Source organism: Varanus komodoensis, unplaced genomic scaffold, assembly GCF_004798865.1.
Source record: "Varanus komodoensis strain SLA01 unplaced genomic scaffold, ASM479886v1 scaffold21, whole genome shotgun sequence".
In the NCBI taxonomy this organism is placed as follows: domain Eukaryota; kingdom Metazoa; phylum Chordata; class Lepidosauria; order Squamata; family Varanidae; genus Varanus; species Varanus komodoensis.
Window position 1 is genome coordinate 13079043 of NW_025335589.1, and position 15071 is coordinate 13094113.

The following is a 15071-nucleotide window of genomic DNA, read 5'->3' on the forward strand; positions in this document are numbered from 1 at the left end:
TGGCCTTGCATGGCTGTTTTTAGGAGTGCCGCTTAACATATTTATTATTTATTATTTATTTAAACTTTTATATCTCACCACCAAATGCATATGTGATGTTTCACTTCATAAGCTACCTCGAAGCCATTCTTTGGGAAAGGCTGAGATAGATAACTTATAAAGAAATGAATAATATTTCAAGAGCACATACAAAATGGACTGTTTATATTCTGAGAGCATGGGAGACCTGGTTGTATTTCTAGAGCTAAGCAATCAATATCCTGATTGGGGAAAAAAGCCTGTTTCTGTGCAAATTTTCTCAAACCTTCTAAGCAGTAACTATTCTGAATTAAGACTTCTTTGGGAAATAAAATAAAAAAGGAACTGTTACCTGACTGGAAATTCAGTCAGGTAGCTTGGCAACAAATGAAGCAGCTAACCTACTGGTTTATCTACCTAGGAGGTGGTCGTGTCTTGCTGACTTAGAACTGCTGCAAGAAAAGATAGTACTTTACTTGCAATCACTGCAGATACAGAGAAAATTAGAAATGCCTTTCCAATAAATTAGAAATGTCTTACCAATAATGTCATTTGTACAATGTTAAAGAATGTATTAATTTTCCTTTCAGCGGTGATGTTGATTTGCAAGTCTCCTTTAAGTTCCTTGCCAAAGCAAACTGAATTCTTCCTTTTGATCTTTTTTCTTGTAAGAAAGGATTTCGGGAAATTTAGATGAAGGGGAGGGCTCAACCACTTCATTTGCTGTCTAAGCCAAGCGTACAATTTACAAGATTGATTTTAAAACTGTTTGCAAGCCTATATCACACAATGACAGACCATGGAAAACCGTGATCTGACAGCACTGATGGCAACTGTGTGGTGAGCTGATGGTTCATGACAATCAAGCCACAACATCTGTTGATACTTGGAGTTCACTGCTTGCTGCTCCCCCCCGCCCCCCTCCCCCCCCCCCACACACACACACAAATTCTTGCCTGTCTCACAAATAGCTGGGAGATTGCAGATCAGTCTTCAAGTGGGCACCACGCTTAAAATGTTAAAAATTACTTTCTGTACAAAGCAGAGATTTCTATCTAAGTTGAATTCAGAGTGACACTAATACTGCCTTGCAAAGCATAATTATATTCTTACGTGCATCAAGATTATTTATGTAGCATTCTTTTATTCTGATTTTTAACATGACAGCTACCATCAGCCTGCTTATATTAGGCCTAAGCTAAGAATCTCAGGAAATTACATTGACCTCTTCCTTAGGCCAGTGCTTATAGAGTAGCAATCTCAATAAAATAAAATACAAAAATGAGCAAAACCCAGTTTAATATGAGGATCTCAGAAACTGGTTTTTCACTTATCATAGAAGACAAGGAATCAAGCAATCTCTAAGAATTGTTAATAAGAAATTCTAGAAAGTCATATGGCTTTCTTGGTTTGCAGAAGTGGGGACATACATTAATAGGAAAGGATTACACAATATCCAGGATTAGCAACATAATCAGTGGTAAATATAACTACTTTTGTATCCTAAACAAAAGCATCTAGCGGTGATCCTGTTCTGTTCTCATTAGGCTCTGTATCTGCTTCTGTATTCATGATATACTAGAACAAGCCTGTCAACACTGATTCCTAATAAGGCTCATAACATGAACACACTGAACATATACACTTTTCCATTTTAGAAGTACTTAAATCATAGCATCATTGTGATTGCAGGAATACAAAGGACTTTGCTGCTGTTGCTTCCATTGCTTGCCAATTTGGAGTAATTGTATCAGATCCTCCCCAATCTCTGCCCTTTGTGCTTCAGGGCCCTGAATTCAATCTCCAAATATCAGGCCTATCTGTACCACTAGGCATCATGAAATACTTCTCTATGACATTATCAATAGATCTGGTGTCCCCGCTTCTTGCTCTCCATCCCTACAGAAAACAGGCATACAAGGAGATGCCCCCCTTGAAAGAGAAGGGTTCAAAAATGACACAAGGAGCCTCAGTGTGTAGAACAGTTTCCCTGCTTCAGCTTCTCCCCAATCGCACAAACATAAGGATGGGGGGGCAAGGTTGGTGAGAGATGGCTTCAAGGACAGCGCCCATAAACAGGGTCCCTGGGCTTCTCCATTGGAACACTTGAATCAGGATAAAGGGACATGTGGCTGAGCAAGGATTGGAATTCAGTTGTCCATCTAATACTATATTCACTATACCATGCTAGCCCCAAACGTACCTAGGCTATGGTCACTGTACATGTTAACAGCAGCACATAAGAACTCCATTGGTGGGTTCACCCCTAACTCATCCTGGCCATAAGCTACCCTGCCAGAAGGATAAACCTTCCCCCAGACTCACTGTGATCCTTGTCCAGATTGGGGCTTGTGCCCACATGACATACTTCCAAACAGTAAATGCATTTACTCTAGGCTACAAAATAAATAAGATTTTGAACAACTTGGTATTTTCAGGTAACACTGATTTCAGACTTAGAAGAAAAAAAAAATCTTCCCCTGAGTATTCTGTATTTTCTCTTGACAAAAGTGTCAGTCCAGCTTTTCACTCTCTGCAACTGTTGTAAGACTAATGAAATTCATCTCATGCTTACTGTGGGGATGGTAACTAATCATTTGTGCAATTGCACCTGTCAGTATTCCATCAAGGCCCTCTGCCTAACAGTCAAGATCATGCCTAAGATTAAATTCCCATGTAATTTCCAATTCTCCTTGTAAATTCCAGTTTTATCATAAGCAAAGTTATCATACTGCTCTTTCACAAAAGATGCAGGAGATGTTTATCCATCATTGGCATGTCTGTGCTTTACTTCTTTTGATCTCAGCATCATTTAGTGCTGTCACCTGTGAAATTATTTTTTCACATTTTATCAAGTGTGAAATCCATTTTTCTGTTCAACTTTGTTGACTAAAATCTCTGGATTCAGACTTAGACCCATTTAAATTAACAGGAGTTAAATCCCTCATAAGCAGCTTGAGATGCATTGATTTCAATGAATATAAGCAGGAATAAATTTGAATCTAACCCTCTGCATCTTTCAGGATATTTAGTTTCTAAGAACATGCATCTGTTATTTTCCAGCTTTGATGTCCAATTTGATAGCTTTATTATTTGTTTTAAGACCTATTTATTATTTATTAAAGATTTATTATTTATTTATTATTTATTAGATTGTTTATTTTATTTATAAATAATAAATAAAATTTATTATTTATTAAAGATTTATTATTTGTTTTAACTTATTGTTGTAAGCCGCCCCAAGGCTTTGGCGAATGGGGCGGCATAAAAATGTTTTAATAAATAAATAAATAAGACCTTACTGTATAGTTTTGCTTAACTGTTACTAAACCTGTGTGACAGTTGCATAAATTGTGAGCCAATGAGATGCGGCAGTAAGAAAGCAGGACTGGGGACCTGAAAAGGCCAGGCTCTATTTCCTCCTCAACTGTGAAACTCACTGGGTGACTTTGAGCCAGTCACTCTCACTCTAACCAAACTCACAAGGTTCTTGTTGCAAGGATAAAGTGGAGTGGAGAAGAGCCGTGTTATTGGTTTGTTTTGTTTTGTTTTGTTTTTTGCTTCTATTCTGTCCATTAACCCAAACAGGCTGTCTGGGTAGCGCACAAATATATTCAAATAAAAATATACTAAAAATATACAATAATAATATACAATATACAAATATACATGCACATATACTAAATATAAATGAACACACACACAAAGCATATAATATGATATTCTTATATAATTATATAATATAATAATCACAATATATGGTACCAACAGCAATAAAAACATTCATGAATAATAAAAGCAGCAGTGGACCCATAACAACAGCACTCAAATTAGTCCAGGGGTAAGCAGCAATAAAATACAGTATAAACAAAGATTAAAATTAACTATTAAAATGTTGGGCAAATAAAATACATTAGCCACCTTGGGTTCCTCTCATATAAATGTAATGTACTTATCAGCAGCAGTTATATCAGCCTGCATTTCAAGAATATTTTTCTACCTTCTTTCCTATTCAAATTAAATTCTTGTTTCACTTGCATGGAGTGCAGGCTCCCTGATGACTAAGACGTGCAGTCGTCAGAGGCTACTAGAGCATTTTCTGTCTTTTAGAAGAATGCTAGAGTGCAATTAGTCTGGACCACTATCAAAGTGGCATTCCAACAGAATATATTCTAATGTGCTGCACATATTTTGTGAAATTGGAAACAAAATGTACAGTGGAAATTATGTTTTTGTTCAGTTGGGAATATGGACTTTAAAAAGAGCAAGGTTGAAATAGATAAGGAAATAAGGTAAAGAAATAGAACTTATTTTCATTGAGAACTGTAAGAAACCCAAATGTTTCCTTCTCCTCAGACTTCTTCAGGAAATGGGAATGCTAAGACATTAGGACTACTGCAATAGTGAAAAAGAAAATTAGGTGGAAATAAATGCTTAGCATTACAGCTACTGGAGTGTATCCAACTTCAACTTATTTGTAGATCTCCATGCAAGATTTGACCTATGGACTCTGCATCAGAACTTCACCAGAGGTACAGAAGATTCTTCCATGACTTAACAGTGTTTGATCAAGTGATGCTTAAAACGGATGAGAAAATGATTAAAAGATTATATGATTTTTTACTTGACAGGAAAATGGAAGGGGAACAGGTTAAGGAAACTATGATAACATGGGCACAAAACTTTTGATATAATATTGAATTAGAAAAGTGGCAAAAGCTACGGGAGAGAAATATTAAGGTAACATTAGCAACTTCATATAAAGAAAAGTTATATAAAATGTTCTATAGATGGTATTGTCACCAAGTCAATTAGGTAAGATGTTTCCAAATATGTCAAATGGATGTTGGAAATGTAAACATAAAGTGGGTACTTTTTATCATATGTGGTAGACCTGTGATAATGTGAAAAAGTATTGGATTAAAATACATAAATGGCTGGAGGAAATACTACAAAACCCTTTGCTTTTAAACCTGAAGTTTTCTTGTTAGGCATCATACTGGAAGATATTAACAGACAGGAAATGTATTTGATGTTACATTTAATCACAGCGGCAAGGATTGCATTTGCTCAATACTGGAAAAGTGAGGAACTACCCACCGATGAACTCATTCTAAGAAAGATTCTGGACTGTGCAGAAATGGATAGATTGACTTTATCACTGAAAGAGAAAGAAGACACTGACTTCTATCAAACTTGGGATTTTTTTTATGAATGGCTGGAGAAATGGGATTTGGCGTAGACTTAGAGATGTTTTTAAGTTATAATAAACTGATTTGAATATGATTATAGAATATTAAAAAATATGTAGTGGGGGCTGACCCAGTAAGTCCAATGCATGTGATGATTGATGTTTTTAGTATTAGTTTAAAATTTTAATAAAATTTCTTTAAAAAAAAGAAGATTCTTCCATGTCATCATCATCATCATCCCTATTATTCCCCCTATTATTCCCCATTATTCTCCTCATTTTTATAGTAAGAGAGTCTACAGATGTGACTCCTCATCTCTACTGACAGGTGATCATCAAGGATACTCACATGAAGGTGTGCCTAGCTGCTACAGGTCCAACTGTCTTGCCACAGGTGTCTTCAGTGGCATCCAGCACCCAGCTCTATTTTTGTTCCAAAGCTGCAAGATTCACCCACTTTCCATCTCCAGATTTTGTAGATTCTCATGTTACATAGATTTTGCCAGTTCTGGTCCACAGTGCTGTTAAACCTTAAGGACACTACCAATGTATCTTCAGTCAGTTTCTTGGTGAGACTCTCTCTGACACTGCATAATTTCGTTGTAGGCATTTGGAGTCAAGTCCTGAAAGTACTTTTCAGTCCTATGTACCAATTCTTCACTGTTAGAGGGAAAAAACAGATGCTAACCTACTCACAACTATTTTATGAAATGAATGTGCACTCAGAGTTCATTTCTTTCCATCTCCATCTGTGTACAGGAGGAAGGTGTCAATTTTGTCTACAAGTTTTTCATTGGCCTTGAATATTGCTTTTCCTACAAAGGAAACCTATAAAGTGCATGGCTGTCTGTGGCAGCACTTCAATGCTTTCATTGTGATATGATTCTTCCACATTCTTCTGAATTCCCTAGAAATTTGCTGTACACTAACACGGTCTCTGTCAGTTTGATGAAAAAGTTCAGAGGTATTGTCCTTTGGACTGTATTTGATTTATTTGGAAGCTGGTTTCATAACACCCTTATATGACCTGACACTTCACTAAACATAGTTAGCTTAGAGAAAGTGCTTTCAGTATCTTCACAACAGCACTGTGAGCTTCCTCAATTTTCTCCTTGTTGCTGGCAAAGTCACAGGTAGTTGAGAGTATTGCTGGTGCAGCAGGAAGGTACAGATGAGAATGCATGTCAGCAGGTGATCACGAGTTATGTCAGCCAGCAAGGCCACTGTTAATGCAGTGGATGTGTTGTAGATCATACAAGCCAGCAGTGCAACTGTGGAGAGCTTGGTTATGAACCAGCAGTCTTGCACCAGCAGAACTGCATTCCAGGACAACTTATTTACCAAATGAATTCTTTGGTAGGAGGGGTATACAAAGGAGTGATATCTGACTGACCAAATGGGTAGAATAAGCCCAATAACTGACTTTCCCCCTTCTGTCTACATGTATCCCCACAGACACAGAGCTCATGCTTATCCTGGTCGGCAAGACACTCTTTCCAAAGGGAGAGTGGTTTAGTGAAAGTCAGGTTCCACTCTGGCTATGCAACTTGTGTTCTAACTATTGCCTCCAGCAGCTCATGAATGTCCTTCTTCCTTCTCAGCCCTTCAGCAAAACATAACCTGGGTAAGAAGTTCTGTCTAGCCACTTGCAGCAGACAGCTCAACACAGGACAAGTTTTTTGAGTAGGCTTCTTGTACCCTTCCTCCTACTCCCACTCTTCTATCTTCTCTCAATCGCAACAGCAGTACAGGGTATTAGTTTCTAGGGTGTCACATGCCAGTTCTCAGGTTCCTTTGGGGTCTTGTTCTTCTTTTTTGTCTGGTGTCAGTCCTTCACTCTTCCAAAGAGCTGCAGATTCCTTCAGGAATATTTATATCTCATGACTTGCCTTCCAGAAGGGTCACTTCAGTATTAGCTCTTCAGGAAGAAACAGTTTTCAGAGAGGCTCACTTTGGAAAACTGAGATTTCTTGTACTGAAGAGGAAGCTCACAAATGCTTGGAGGGATGGATTCTGATGGGGTTTGTCCCAACCCTTATTGATGTAAATCTATCAATTTCCAGAGAGTTTTTTGAATAAGGCCTGAATGTCTTGCTGCTGCACTGCTGTCTGATTTGTTCCTCTAATGAAGGAATCTCTCTTTCTTCTAGTTCAGAGTGTTCTTGCCCCCACCTGCATTTCTTAATTCTTTTCCCACCAGTTCTCAGTAGGATTTATTCCCAAATGCTTGCCATAGGAAATGAAAATTATGTCTCTTCATATAAAAGCCAAACCTGATCTTCCCAGCTGCTTCCAAGCTCTCACAGTGGGTTTGAGCTGCCATTTATTTATTTATTTATTTAGGTGGCTTCTATGCCGCCCCATTCACCAAAGCCTCAGGGCGGCTCACAATAATAAACAAACACAATATAAAAACAATACAATTTGAGTCGACCTGGCCAAGAATAAAATAAATAACATTAACAATTAAAATAACTTTTGAATAAAAAGGTCTTCGCCTGGCACCGAAAAACAAATAACGACGGCACCAGGCAGACCTCTCTGGGGAGCGCATTCCATAGATTGGGCGCCACCGCAGAGAAAGCCCTCCTCCAAGTATTTACCCTCCTAATATCCTTCACGGAGGGTTCCCGGAGAAGAGCCTCTGTCTGTGACGGCCTTGGAACCGAATGTTCAGCGTGTTTTGCAAGACAACCATCTTGTAAAAGAAAGGATTCTAGTTACTGTAATTAGAATCAAAAGAGAGGGTACTCAGACCCTCAATTATACTTTTTATAGAAAGATAGTCTCAATCTTCAGCTATAATTTAAGGAGAAAAGATTATTTCTCCCATGTTTTGCAAGGCATTTGCATTCTGCTTTCTTTTATTCTCTGATCTTCCCTTTCTTCCTTATCTGCTTCCTGATTTCTTTCCCCCACCTCCCTTTCTCTTAATTTTTCTAATCACCCTCATTTATTTTTCTGTCTTTCATATTGCCCCCCATTCATGCATTGAGGACTGGGGGCAGATGCTGTATAAGCTTCTTGCATTGTTGGGAAAAAAAGCTTAGAATACTCACTGGCCCCCAAGATTTCAGAACGTTACTTTTATATTGCAGTTGTTCTTATTTACATGACCTCAGGGCTTGACTACTATATGATTTATGCATATTTTGTTTTGTGAGCCACCCCGAGGCTTCGGCAAATGGGGCGGCATAGAAATTTTCTAAATAAGTAAATAAATATTTATATTTCCACACTATCCTTTAGCCCTACTCTCTAATGTCCTCTTCAAGCCGTAGCAGCCCTCCCAGTCTGCTCAGAATCACACAGCTTCACTGCCCTCCGCTGTAGCTCTAGAATTTGTTGGCTTCTAGGAACTCCTTGTGACATCTACTGCACTTGTTCACTGTAAGTTTCCTGGACCAAGGATTTATTTATTTATTTATTTATTTGGCGGACTTACATGTCGTCCCATTTGCCTAAGCCTTGGGGTGGCTTACAAATAAATAAATATCATTAATACAATAAAATGCAATTGGAGACATCCTGGTCAAAGTTGTTAAAATCAATAAATAAAATCAACAATTAAAATGCCATTTAAATAAAAAGGTCTTGGCCTGGTGCTGAAAAGCAAATAACGACGGTGCCAGGTGGACCTCTCTGGGGAGCGCATTCCATAGATTGGGCACCACCACAGAGAAAGCCCTCCTCCGGGTACTCACCTTCCTAATATCCTTCACAGAGGGCTCCCGGGGAAGGGCCTCTGCTGCTGATCTCAAGGGGCGGGAGGGCACATATGGACGTAAGCGCTCCTTTAGGTAACCAGGACCCAAGCCATTAAGGGCTTTATAGGTGATAACCAACACCTTGAATTGGGCCCGGACTTCAATAGGGAGCCAGTGAAGCTGACGGAGGACTGGAGTTATGTGAGCACAATGCCCAGTCCCCATCAGAAACCTGGTAGCTCTGTTTTGCACCAATTGAAGTATCCGGACCATCATCAAGGGCAGCCCCACGAAGAGCGAGTTACAGAAGTCTAGTCGGGAAGTTACCAATGCATGAGTCACTGTTGCCAGGCAGTCGTTCTCCAGGTAGGGACACAGCTGGTGAATCAGCCGAAGCTGAAAGAAAGCGCTCCTCGCCACCTCTGTTACTTGAGCTTCCAGTGAAAGCTCTGGATCGAGGAGCACTCCCAAGCTGCGGACCTTGTCCTTCAGAAGGATTGCAACCCCATTCAGGACAAGGTCAAAGTCCCCTTCCCCGAAGCCCGAACAGCCTACCAACAAGACCTCCGTCTTGTCTGGATTGAGCTTCAGTTTATTGGCCCTCATCCAGCCCATTACCTTGGCCAGGCACCAGTTCAGTCCAGCCACTGCCTCACCTGGATTGGTGGAAAACGAGAGGTGGAGCTGGGTAACATCAGCGTACTGATGCTTCCGCAGCCCACACCTCCTAATGACCTCTCCCAGCAGTTTCATGTAGATGTTAAATAGCAAGGGGGACAAAATGGACCCCTGTGGAACTCCATGGCATAATTGCCATGGCGCAGAGCCATAGTCCCCCAGCACCACCTTCTGGAATCGGCCATTGAGATAGGAGCGGAACCACTGCAAAGCAGTACCTCCAACCCCCAGTCTTGCTAGCCTATCCAGAAGGATACCATGGTCGATGGTATCGAAAGCCACTGAGAGGTCCAGGAGGACCAGCAGGGACTCACTCCCCCTGTCTCTCTCCCTGCACAGGTCATCGTACAGGGCGACCAAGGCAGATTCAGTACCGTACCCGGGTCTGAAGCCAGACTGAAATGGGTCCAGATGATCAGTTTCATCCAAGAGTGCTTGGAGTTGTCCCGCCACCACCTGCTCCAACACCTTGCCCAAAAACAGGATGTTGGCCACTGGTCTGTAATTGGTGGCCATCTCTGGATCCAGGGATGCCTTCTTTAGGACTGGTCGGACTACCGCCTCCTTTAAAGGGGCAGGTACCCAGCCCTCCCTCAGAGAGGCGTTGACAACCTCCAGGATCCATGTCCCTATCCCGTGCTTGGCGTTGTTAAGTAGCCAAGATGGGCAAGGGTTCAATAGGCAGGGGGTGGGACATACTTGTCCAAGCACCTTGTCCACATCATCAGGCCGCAATAACTGAAACTCATCCAATAAATTAGGACCAGACGGCAACATTGGTTCCTCCCCTGAAGGCTCTGAATTACTAGTGGAGTCCAGCTCGTGATGAATCTGAATGATTTTCTCCTTAAAATGCTTGGCAAAGTCATCACAGCTGACCGTCGAGGGCGGTACAGGGTCTTTCTTGGGGCCAGGATGAACCAGCCCTTGTAACACCCGAAAAAGCTCCGCTGGATGGCATTGTGAGGAGGCAATGGAAGCGGGGAAGAATTTCTTTTTCGCCGCCCTCACCTCCACAGCATCTGATCTGACTACATGCTATAGAGCACTGCACACTTTCATGGTGCTACATAAGTGAAAAAAGTTTTCGTTCTCTGCAACTCTGTCCTGACACAACATGGACATTTCCTCAACTTAGGTATTTGTGTGTGCGTATGCATGCATGTACCCCCATTTTGCAAGAAGCCAAAGATCCTTCACAGTGTATGCTTAATATGAATCAGCCAACTGCAAGTCACCATAACCTTGACACAGTGGACACATTGTCCTATACACAGAAGCAAGAACATTTTCTGAATGTGATATCCATCTATTTTTCTGCCTTTGAAATTCACTTGCATCTTCCTATAAATTATAATGCTAGAAAAACTATAATTTAAATTCAATGAATTCAAACTCATTATCTTAACATGTCTGAAAAATCAAACTGAACCCAAAGGTCTCAACAGGTGTAAAAATGATTAGAAAGTTAATATTTTTATACACTGAAAGCCTGTTGTGATGGACATGTTGCAGAGATGTCCTCATTGAAGCAATGAACTCAGGGAAAGCATCTAAGAATTTGTGTCAAGTAGAGGTGACAAAGAATAATGTCTAAAATATAACTGACAAATTACAGCCTGGCAAGCCATCAGAGCAAGATGAAATTCACTCAAGTCTCAAGAACTCAAACGTGAAATTACACATCATCTAACAAAAATAGGCCTCCGCACCAGAGGAAAGTAGCCAAAATAACATAATCAGTTTAAAATAAGAGGAGGGAAAATGGAATCCCATGCGGACTGGGAAATTATACTATTATTAGTCTAATGTTCTTTCCAGGTAAATTAGTTGAAAGCATTATAAAAGCTAGAGTTATTAAAGGCTGCTTTCAGATGGAGGGTTCCTAGCACTACCAGTCACATGGAATTGTGCAACTATTCTGTCTTTCTCTCCTTTACAGATTTTGTTTCTCCTTTTGTGGTACAAAAAAATCTGGATGAAGTGGAAGAAAACATAGGAGGCTTACAAACAGAAGGCTATACTGTCTGGAAATTATATGCAAAAAGCTTCATTTGAAAGCACCCAAAGGTATAAGAGAAGCAGCCTTGGTAAAGAGAAATTTGCATTGCTTCAGCTACTGACAGTTGACATTTTAAAAAACTTTACAAGGATAAAAGCATGTAGGTAGAGACTGCACGCTAAAACATCAGTCGATGCGTATTTAAACAAAAAGCTTTTCTATAGAGCTGTCTCAGACTTATAGCCTCTCCTGAGTCCAACCATAGTGGATGGTGCCCCTAAGTATGTCTAGGTTCCTCCCAGGAAATACACCTCATTCGGGCTGAACCCTGTAGGGCCTTCATATTGTTATAGCTGTGATAGCCAAACCTGGACAGCATGGCTTGCTTCTGGTGGGAAAGCAACTCTCAACCCACGGCTTGTAGAAGGTTAATTTGAGGGTTGTTTCCCTAAATCAAGCCAGGTTTAGCTGACATGGCAAACCATGTCTGGGGCAGGTAATTAGGGAAATGGTGGTTGGCACCCGCAATTTATACATAGATAGGGTTTGAAGCAGCAATGGTTAATCAGGAAAAAGATCTATGGGTTGTGGTAGAGAGCTTACATATGAGTCTGTGGAACAGAATATGGCATCACCTATGTTTTTATGGTTGTGGTTGTAAGTGTCCTCTTCTCCACCAGTCATCATAAAATAGATAAACGTAACTATTGCTGCCTCTTTCATTTCCCTCACTTCTTCCCTGGTCATGGATACTTTTCATCATCCTCCCCACTATGTTTCTGGGCCCAAAAACAGTCTAGATGAATGAGAACTAGCTTAGACTGTAAATTTATATTTAAAGGAAATGCCTTGAACAACAACTTACAGGCCCATGGAACTGTCCAGGTCATATGACTTTAGGGCATGTCCTCAAATTACCCTCTATCTAGCTATCTTTCTATTTAAAGCTTTTCTAACCCATCCACCACTTATGTCTCAGGACAGCTGACAACTCCCTTAATACTCAGGGAGTGTTGCTAAGGTATAACATTATCATGGCACTCCTCATGCATTCATATATTGGTTGTACATTCCTCTAAAGCCATTGTGGTCCAGTGGCTAATGTTGGGGAACAGATCTGACTTCAGACAATGCCTTAGGTTTTGCACAATTCATTGTCTCTCAAAATGTAAAATAGAAACAATAATGGTTTTCTTTACAGGACTGTTGTGAAGCTGTAAGCTAAGAGAAACTGAAAACCAATTTATACATGCAAAATGCTGCCTGGATCATTATTTAGGTTTCCTGAAAATTTGAATGGAAATCAGATGGATACTTTTAAAAAATACAACTGGGGAATCATTGGCTTGTGTGACAGACAGGCGGCGGCAGCCAACACGAGTTGCTGTCTGAAGCAGAGCAGCAAATGTGCCTATCCTCCCTAAGCCAAGGTCCAGGGTAGACAAATAACTTTGGCACCAAAAGTAGGACAGTCCAAAAGTTCTTCCCCTCTTCCTAACAGCAAGAATGCAATGATGCAATACCGTTTAATGATAAATTAAGCAATGATAAATGAATTGTCTTTTCTTGACACTCTGAATTGACTGACTCTGGCAGTGACCTCATTCTGCTTAATGGCAGGGTTAAGCCACTGTGATGTCCTCTTGCTTTCCTCTTCCACTGATCCTACATTTGGGGAGGATGCAAACACCATTTTCTTATAGACAAGCTTTGCTTACACCAGTGGATAGCAGATTACTTCTTTCAGTTTATTACAGATTTCCCTAATGTCACTCACACTAAAGTATTAAGTCATGAAATAGGATTTCTCTAGTTTTCACTGTTTCTGGGGTCTGGAAGGTGACTATGAAGCCTGGATAATTGCATGAGAATGCAATTACTATAGTAAGTGTCACATTCACTGAGAGTATTATTTGAAGTCACTTCAAGATATTTAGATATGCCTTTTGGTCAGTGATGATTGGCAACCACAAGATTCTTAAGACCCAAAAGGCCATTACATTTGTATCTAACCCTTCCTCCAGTTGCACAGCTGGAATTCATGCTTACATCACCCTCTTCCTTGGAAAGAGACTCACACAGGCTACTTCTCCAAGGCTGTCAGATCCAGGGCATTCTGTGGAGATGGGAGAGGGAAGAAAACTGGGTTTGCCAAGATATGATGCAGTCTCCTTCCCTCACTGCCAAATAGCCTGCAGCTAAATAGCCAAAACTCGCCATCTGACTGACTTCTTGGGTGGGAGGAGCACAGTTGAAGATCACCTCCACGTGCCTCTCACCCTGCATAGGACACACATGATCCTCTGAGCATGGTAGCTTACAAGCATCCTCATTGGTTCATGCCCTAAACAAATGGAGTGTGCCAATTATTTAAGTTGTTGCAGGAGGGGATAATAATAGGGCTAACAAGAACAAAGGATTTTTGCAAACAGATAGCAGTAGATGTTTGCTGTCTTAACATACAGAAGCTGGTTTCAAAATAAATTTGGTTCTGCAGATATTTTGTTGCCAGTGCTCAGATTTAAGCAAATTAAGCCCTTGGTCCAACATGAATCTAAAAGTGAGATAACAACCCATGTTTGCCAGAGGCTGGAAGTCCTTCAATCTGAAAACGATTGAATCCACAGCCCGAAAGTTAATATTCAACGTTCTCATGACTTTAAAGGCCAATTAATGCAGAGAGTGCCAATAAAAACTTCCTTTAACCTTCATTCATTCTGTTTCATTAGAAGAAAACAATAGATGTGTTAGCATTACCAGTTGCTCTCAGGCATCATCACTTCAATTATACCTAGAATGCCTTTGATCTTAGGGATTGTTTAGTATTTGTTATCCTTCTTTCCTTCTATCCAGCTGACTCAGTCACTGGAATTATTTACTTGAGGCAGTAAGGAACAGAAATGTATCAAAATAAAATAAAAAATACCCCTGAGCTACAATTACGGTTCAACAGCCAGGAATAAAGTGTTCCAGTATGGTTATAATGAGAAAATGTGGGATTTAGTTGTGAATTATATTCTTTTCAAGGGCAAGAGACATTTAACCTAAGGATCAGGCCTGTTCTCCAGGCAAGGTAGGCAGAATTGGAGAAGGGAACTGAGCAAAGGTTTAAAAGAAAAGCTAAAATTCAAATTGTTGCAACTTTCAGTCAAACTGAAGCTGTCAGACTTATATATGAAAGAAGTGGACGTATGGTGAGACCCCAGAGAAGCAAAAAAGAATGATATGTGAAGGACAAGTGTAGCTCCCTAGTTTCTTTGAGAACAAAAATGAAGAGGTGAGCCTAGAGTTTCCTTCCAACATAAGGACAACAGTTGTGTTGACATGTTTAAAATCCCAGGAAGGGCATCCCTTTTGATGCTTCCAATATATAATTAGTTCATCAATTATTGCAATATTGTCTGTAAAGTCAGCACCCAAAAGATGCTTTGTCTGAGGTGTATGAGTTTTTCTTATAATGTCTGAAGATGTTGTG